The sequence below is a fragment of the Arachis hypogaea genome, chromosome 11 (assembly GCF_003086295.3).
Source record: "Arachis hypogaea cultivar Tifrunner chromosome 11, arahy.Tifrunner.gnm2.J5K5, whole genome shotgun sequence".
Classification (NCBI taxonomy): Eukaryota; Viridiplantae; Streptophyta; class Magnoliopsida; order Fabales; family Fabaceae; genus Arachis; species Arachis hypogaea.
Genome location: NC_092046.1, coordinates 52,470,811 through 52,478,750, shown reverse-complemented (window position 1 = coordinate 52,478,750; position 7,940 = coordinate 52,470,811). Strand labels below are relative to the sequence as shown.

Genomic DNA, 7,940 nt, shown 5'->3' with positions numbered 1-7,940 from the left:
CCATCATGAAGGAGAGGCTCACAACCATGGCAGAGAAGGTCCAGTGCATCATGCTGGACAAGAGAGAAGAGTTCTAGGCTCTTATATCAATCCAAACCCAAGAAACTGTGGAAGTAGCATCCAAAAGCCAACCATACATGCCAATAACTTTGAACTAAAGCCACAGCTCATCACCCTTGTTCAGAACAACTGTTCATTCGGAGGAAGTGTCCAAGAAGACCCCAATCAACATCTAACCACCTTTCTGAGGATATGTGATACTGTGAAGTCTAATGGTGTTCATCCTGACGCCTATAGATTGCTTTTGTTTCCCTTTTCACTCAAGGACAAAGCATCTAAATGGCTGGAGTCTTTCCCGAAGGAGAGTTTAACAACCTGGAAAGATATGGTGAACAAATTCTTGGTGAGATTCTATCCTCCTCAAAGAATCAACAGGTTGAGAGCTGAGGTACAAACCTTCAGGCAACAAGATGGTGAAACTCTCTATGAAGCATGGGAGAGGTTTAAGGACTTGACAAGAAGGTGCCCGCCAGATATGTTCAATGAATGGGTGCAGTTACACATATTCTATGAAGGTCTCTCTTACGCATCTAAGAAGGCAGTAGACCACTCATCTGGGGGATCTCTGAACAAGAAGAAGACCATTGAAGAAGCCATAGATGTCATTGAGACTGTAGCTGAGAATGACTACTTCTATGCTTCTGAAAGAGGCAACACTAGAGGAGTGATGGAGCTAAACAATGTGGATGTACTGCTGGTTCAAAACAAGATGATCACCAAACAGCTGGTTGACCTTACCAAGAAGATGGAAAGGAACCAAGTAGTAGCAATCACTACCTCATCAGCAGCTCAAGAAGGAGTGAATGCAAAGGCAGAGGATGATCAGGAACAAGCCAACTATATTAGGAACTCACCTAGGCAGACCCATGATCCATACTCCAAAACTTCTAATCCTGGTTGGAGGAACCACCCAAACTTTGGGTGGGGAAATCAACAAGATCAAGGCCAAGATCAGAGACGTCACAACCCTAACAACAATGCAGCTCACCAATATTCCACACAGAGATCATATCAGCACCCACCTAACAACACCTCTCAACATCTATATCAAAACTAAAATGGCCCTTCTCATCCTTCCAATCTCAACTCACCATCATCTGAAGATAGACTCTCAAGGATTGAGACTCTACTTGAAGGCATATGTAAGGAAATTCAAGACAGTAAAATGTTCCGAGATGAAGTGTGGTCCAATATGCAGAATCAAGATACTGCCATCAAGAAACTTGAGACACAAATTGGCTACCTATTTAAGCAAATTCCCAGCCATAACCTGTGCAGCAACACTGATCCAAACCCAAGGGAGGAATATCAAGCTATCACCCTCAGAAGTAGGAAGGAATTGAAGGAAATTTCTAAGAAACTACAAGAGAAGAACTCAAATGAAGGGGAAGAGTAACAAGATGAAGTTCAAGTTCCCACTCCTCAATCACATCAAAAAGGAGAATGTCGAGGCCAGACGTTCTAAAAGCTCCATATCCCCAGCAATTGTAAAAGAAGGGGGATGACAACCAATTCTCAAGATTTTTAGAAATCTTCAAAAAACTACAGATTAACATACCCTTCGCTGAAGTAATAGAGCAAATGCCGCTCTATGCCAAGTTCTTGAAGGAATTAATGACCAAGAAGAGAAGCTGGAAGAGCAACGAGACTGTGATACTAACCGAAGAATGCAGTGCCATCATTCAGCACAAACTACCCCAGAAATTGAAGGATCCTGGTAGCTTCCAGATTCCTTGTATTATAGGGGAAATCACAGTGGAAAAGGCCCTATGTGATTTAGGAGCCATCATCAATCTGATGTCCGTAGCTATGATGAGAAAAATGAGGATTGAAAAGGCCAAGCCAACAAAAATGGCCCTACAACTGGCAGACCGATCATTCAAGTTTCCTCACGGCATAGTAGAAGACTTGCTGGTGAAGGTAGGAGATTTTATCTTCCCAGCAGACTTTGTAGTGTTGGATATGAAGGAGGGAGCCAAGGCCTCTATCATCCTGGGAAGACCATTCTTAGCCACTGCTGGAGCTATCACCGATGTCCAAAAAGGTGAACTTACCCTGAGATTACACAATGAGAAGATGGCATTCAATGTGTTCAAGGCCATGAGTTACCCACAAGAACCATTGGGAGAATGTATGAGGTTGGATTCACTGGAAGATGCAGTACAAGAGATTTTTGAAAAAGAAGAACTTGAGGGGTTAACAGAGGAGGAATCAGCATCAAGCGAAGAGGCTGCAACAGCGGAGATTCATGTTCAGGGCACACTAGAAGAGGAGAATGAAAGAAAAGAAGCACCCAAACTTGAACTCAAAGCACTGCTGCCTACTCTCAAAGATGCATATTTAGGGGAGGATGAAAGTTACCCAGTGATCATAAACTTAGCCCTCAGCCAAGAACAAGAGGAGGAACTAGTCCAAGTATTATAAAAGCATAAGGATGTCATTGGATGGACCCTCGCTGACTTGAAGGGAATCAGTTCGGCCATATGCATGCATAAGATACTGCTGGAAGATGATGTCAAACCATCCATCCAACCCCAAAGGAGGCTAAATCCAATCATGAAAGAAGTGGTATAGAAGGAAGTCATGAAGCTGTGGCAAGGAGGGGTGATCTACCCAATTTCGGATAGCCCATGGGTCAGCCCCGTCCAAGTGGTCCCCAAGAAAGGAGGAATCACTGTAGTACCCAATGAAAGGAACGAACTCATCCCTACAAGAACAGTCACAGGATGGAGGATGCGCATTGACTACAGAAAACTTAATGAAGCTACAAGAAAAGATCACTTCCCACTCCCCTTCATTCCCACTCCCCTTCATGGATCAGATGTTGGAAAGACTTGTAGGACACACATATTACTATTTTGTAGATGGCTACTCAGGATATAATCAAATAGTGGTTGATCTGAGAGACCAGGAGAAAACATCATTTACTTGCCCATATGGAGTGTTTGCATACAGGCGCATGCCATTTAGGCTATGTAATGCTTCTGCAACGTTTCAACGCTGCATGCTTTCTATCTTCTCAGATATGATAGAAAAATTCATTGAAGTCTTTATAGATGATTTTTCAGTATTCGGGGATTCCTTTCCTAATTGCCTGAATCACCTCACCCTGGTGTTAAAAAGATGCCAAGAAACCAATTTGATCCTAAATTAGGAAAAATGTCACTTTATGGTGACAGGAGGAATAGTCCTCGGCCATAGGGTTTCTAACCGAGGCATTGAGGTAGACAGAGCTAAGGTGGAACTCATTGAAAAATTACCCCCACCAAGTGATGTCAAGGCAATTAGGAGCTTTTTAGGGCATGCTGGCTTTTACAGAAGGTTTATTAAAGATTTTTCAAAGATAGCCAAGCCCTTAAGAAATCTCCTTGTATCTGATACACCATTTGTCTTTGATGAAAAGTGCATGCTAGCATTCGAAAACTTGAAAAGGAGGCTGTCCTCTGCTCCTATCGTTTCCCCACCTGATTGGAGCTTACCATTTGAACTGATGTGCGATGCATCTGATTTTGTAGTTGGGGCAGTGTTAGTACAGAGGAAAGATAATTTGGTTCATGTGATATACTATGCTAGCAAAGTCCTCAATGACACTCAAAGAAATTATACCACTACTGAAAAGGAATTGCTGGCAATAGTTTTTGCATTTGACAAGTTTAGATCATACCTCATTGGTGCCAAAGTGATCGTTTTCACAGATCACACAGCACTTAAATATTTATTTGCCAAGCAGGAATCAAAACCAAGACTGATAAGATGGATCTTGTTATTGCAGGAATTCAATATTGAGATCAGAGACAAGAAAGGAGTGGAGAACAAGGTAGCCGATCACTTGTCCAGAATCCCTCATGACAAAGGTGGAACACATGATGCCAGTGTGAATGAGTGCTTCCTAGATGAGCAGTTAATGACAGTTCACAAAGCGCCCTGGTTTGCAGACATTGCCAACTTCAAGGCAACTGGGGCTTTACCTCTAGAGATCAACAAACATAAAAAAAGAAAGCTCATCAATGATGCAAAATATTTTGTCTGGGATGAGCCATATCTCTTCAAGAAGTGTTCAGATGGAATCCTGAGAAGATGTGTCTCGATAGAAGAGGGACGAGAGGTCCTGTGGAACTGCCACGGCTCGTGCTATGGAGGCCATTTTGCAGGGGAAAGAACTGCAGCAAAAGTGTTACAAAGTGGATTCTTTTGGCCCACCCTTTTCAAGGATGCCAAAGAACTAGTAAAGAACTGCAACGAATGCCAAAGAGCTGGAAACTTACCCAAAAAAATGAGATGCCACAAAATTTCATCTTAGAACTGGAACTGTTTGATGTGTGGGGAATCGATTTCATAAGACCATTCCCAACCTCATATTCAAACAAGTATATCTTGGTAGCAGTGGATTACGTTTCCAAGTGGGTAGAGGCTATTGCAACCCCAACAAATGATAACAAGGTGGTCATGAACTTCCTCAGAAAGAATATCTTTAGCCGATTCGGAGTCCCCCGAGCACTCATCAGTGATGGAGGGAGCCATTTTTGTAACAGACCACTAGAAGCTCTCCTCTTACGATACGGGGTGAAACACAAGGTTGCCACGCCCTACCATCCCAAAACAAGTGGGCAAACCGAGATATCTAATAGAGAATTAAAAAGGATTCTGGAGAAGACTGTAGGAGCATCAAGAAAGGACTGGTCGAGGAAGCTAGATGATGCTCTTTGGGCATACAGAATGGCATTCAAAACACCAATCGGGATGTCCCCATATCAACTGATGTATGGAAAGGCCTGTCATTTATCATTGGAGCTGGAACACAAAGCCCTCTGGGCTCTAAAGCTACTAAATTTTGATAGCATTGCTGCTGGTGAAAAGAGGGTCCTGCAGCTGCAGGAAATGGAGGAGTTTAGATCTCAAGCCTATGAAAATGCCAAGATCTATAAAGAAAAGGCGAAGAGAATACATGAAATCAATCTGACACCCAGGAGCTTCGAAAAAGGACAGCAAGTGCTCATCTACAACTCCAAATTGAGACTTTTCCCTGGGAAACTCAAATCAAGGTGATCAGGACCCTTTCTTGTCACAAAGGTCTTGCCATATGGACACATAGAAATCATAAAGGAAAGTTCAAAGAGGGCTTTCACTGTGAACGGACAAAGGCTTAAACACTACATGGGCAACATGGGGAAAAATCCCAAAATGAAGTATCATCTCAACTAATGGAGAAATCGTCGAGCTAGCGACGCTAAAAGAGCGCTTCGTTGGGAGGCAACCCAACCTAAGGTAGTTTCCTTTTTATGATCATTTCAATAAAAGTTACAAGTAGTTTTTCCTGTATTGTGAGGAGCTAAGTTTGGTGTTGCACACCAAAACAATCCAAAAGTGAATGTGTAATTCTAAGTTTGGTGTTCCACCAAAGATTTCAGGTAGAATCACATTACACCTCCTCAATGGCAAGTTGCTAGCCCCAACCAATCAGGAAAACCACTTAACAATAGTTTAGTTTCTAGTTCATAGTCGTTTTATTAATAAAAGCACATGAGGTCCTTTGCATGTATTCAATCTGTTGCGTTAGGCAAGGAACTAAGTTTGGTGTTTACACACCAGATTAAGTTCAGAAATTCACAAGCATACATGCATGCTAACTATCTCTCAAGTGCTTTGGGAACAAGCAACTTCCAATAACTTTGCGGGAATTCAATCAATCTTCTGGAAAACCAGTACACCATCATCCAAGGAGGTGAAGAAGGATGCAAAAGCTATGGATGATGACAACAAAGGGATAGCTAGAAAGCACCACCAAAAGGTTGTATTGTTACTTGATTCCATATGCTTGAAAATGCTCAAATTGGAAGTCTGAATGTGCCCCTGATTAATAGTTACTCTTTAGTTTAAATCACTAGAATTTCATGTTTGTTTTCTTTGCTTTTGTCATATGTGTGCTGGTCCAAGTTACCTGTTTCATTTTCATCCTACTTACTTGTATGCTTGCCCTTTGAATTTAATGAAAGAGAAGGTTATGAAAGAAACTAGAGTAGAGTTCATATGGTAAAATAAGTCCTCAAGATTGGTGGTGGAATAATAGATTAGCTAAGTTGGATCACCTATAAGGTATGAGGGCACTTATATGTACTGAAGAACATGCTTGAAGCACATTCTATGAGATTAACCAAACAACAAGATCCTAATAAGAAAAAGGAAAAAAACAATAAGAGTTTGAAAAAGAAAGAAATAATAAGAAATAAGGCTAGGCACCAAGGGTTTAAATCTTGAGGGATGTGTCTGTGGTGATCCTGTACCAAGGATCTGCTTGGATGAATAAGTTCTTAGGAGTGCTTCATCACTTGGTAACTTGGGTTAACTAACCCGGGATTATCAACTGAAAATCTACTATCAAGAGCAACCTTGCTACAGAACATTTAGTAACCCAAAGAGGTGCTGGACACCAAGACCTCAAGGAAAGAAAATAACAAACCATGTGCTTGTGGTGTGCATATTTGGGGGAGAAAGACTTGAGGGAGTAAGTCCTTAGGGGTGTTTCAACACCTAGCACCTTGAACCAACTGGTTCGGGAGTGTTGGATGAAAGCTTATTTTAAAGAGTCACCCCCTCACAGAGCACTTAGCCTACGGATGCAATAAACCCTGAGAAAAAAAGAAAGGATCAAAGAATAAGGATCTCATAGGATGCAATCAAGCAAGTATTCAAAAGCATGATAAGGACCTGGAAACCAGTAAAGGAATGAACCTAAGTTACTATGCATGAAATCCCATAAACCAAGAGCTTTACTTCTTTAAAAAGAACTTATTTCTATTGTTCTTTCATTCATCATTCTTATGTTTCAGTACTTGCTTAGGGACAAGCAAGCTTTAAGTTTAGTGTTGTGATGTTAGGGCATTTTGGCCAGTTTTACTGACCTTTTCTTTACTGTTTTAGGGTAGTTTCATGCATTTTCTTAGTGAATAAGCAGGTTTTGGGTAGATATTCACTTACATCTTGATTCAAGCAAACATTGTGAACTTTACATGATTTTATGAGAATTATGCATGAATTGAATGACAAATTGGATAATGCATGATCTCATGACTTCGAATAGAGCTTTGATGCACTTTAATTGCTTGATTTCAGGACAAAGAAAGCAAGGAAGAACCACGTTAGTAGCCACGTTAGTCTAATTAACGTGACCACTAACGTGGAATGGGAGCTAGCTTGCAACGTTAATAAGAAAAGTGATCGTCAATAATGCCTTCGAAAGCCATTATAGCCCACGTTAGTTTCCACGTTAATTATATTAACGTGGAAGCTAACGTGGAGGAGAAAGGAAGCTCCAACGTTAGTAGTAAAAGTGAATACCACTAACGTTGGAAACGGGGCACACTTAGCCACGTTAAGAGTCACGTTAATTACATTAACGTGAACTCTAACGTGGAAGGAACAAGGAATTGCTAATGTTAGTGACACTCACCTTTGTCACTAACGTTGGATTAAGCCACTATTGCCCACGTTAGTTGCCACGATAATTACATTAATGTGGAAGCTAACGTGGAGGAAAAATTGATGGACCAACGTTAGTGACACTCACTTTTATCACTAACGTTGGGAATGGAAATCACCACCACGTTAGAGGCCACGTTAATCTAATTAACGTAAACTTTAATGTGGGAAGGCGGGGTGTTTGGAGCGTTAGTGACAAAGGTAAGTGTCACTAACGCTCTCGAAAGAAAGGCAAGCCCACGTTAATGGTCACGTTAGTTATACTAACGTGAACTCTAACGTGGGGAAAAGGGGCAGTAAGCAACGTTATTGGAAAAGGTGAATGCCAATAACGTTTGCGAAGGACCAAGAGGAAACGTTAGCGGTCACGTTAGTGCTACTAACGTTGAAGTTAACGTGGACCA

The 7,940-nt window shown here is 41.4% G+C and overlaps 1 non-coding gene across 1 annotated transcript; it reads right to left on the bottom strand.

Moving 5' to 3' along the window:
• Positions 1–433: 433 nt before the first annotated feature.
• On the bottom strand, positions 434–540 carry LOC112724854 (small nucleolar RNA R71). The gene has a single exon (XR_003163997.1). It is a non-coding gene; the product is annotated as a small nucleolar RNA R71 (small nucleolar RNA).
• Positions 541–7,940: the final 7,400 nt, after the last annotated feature.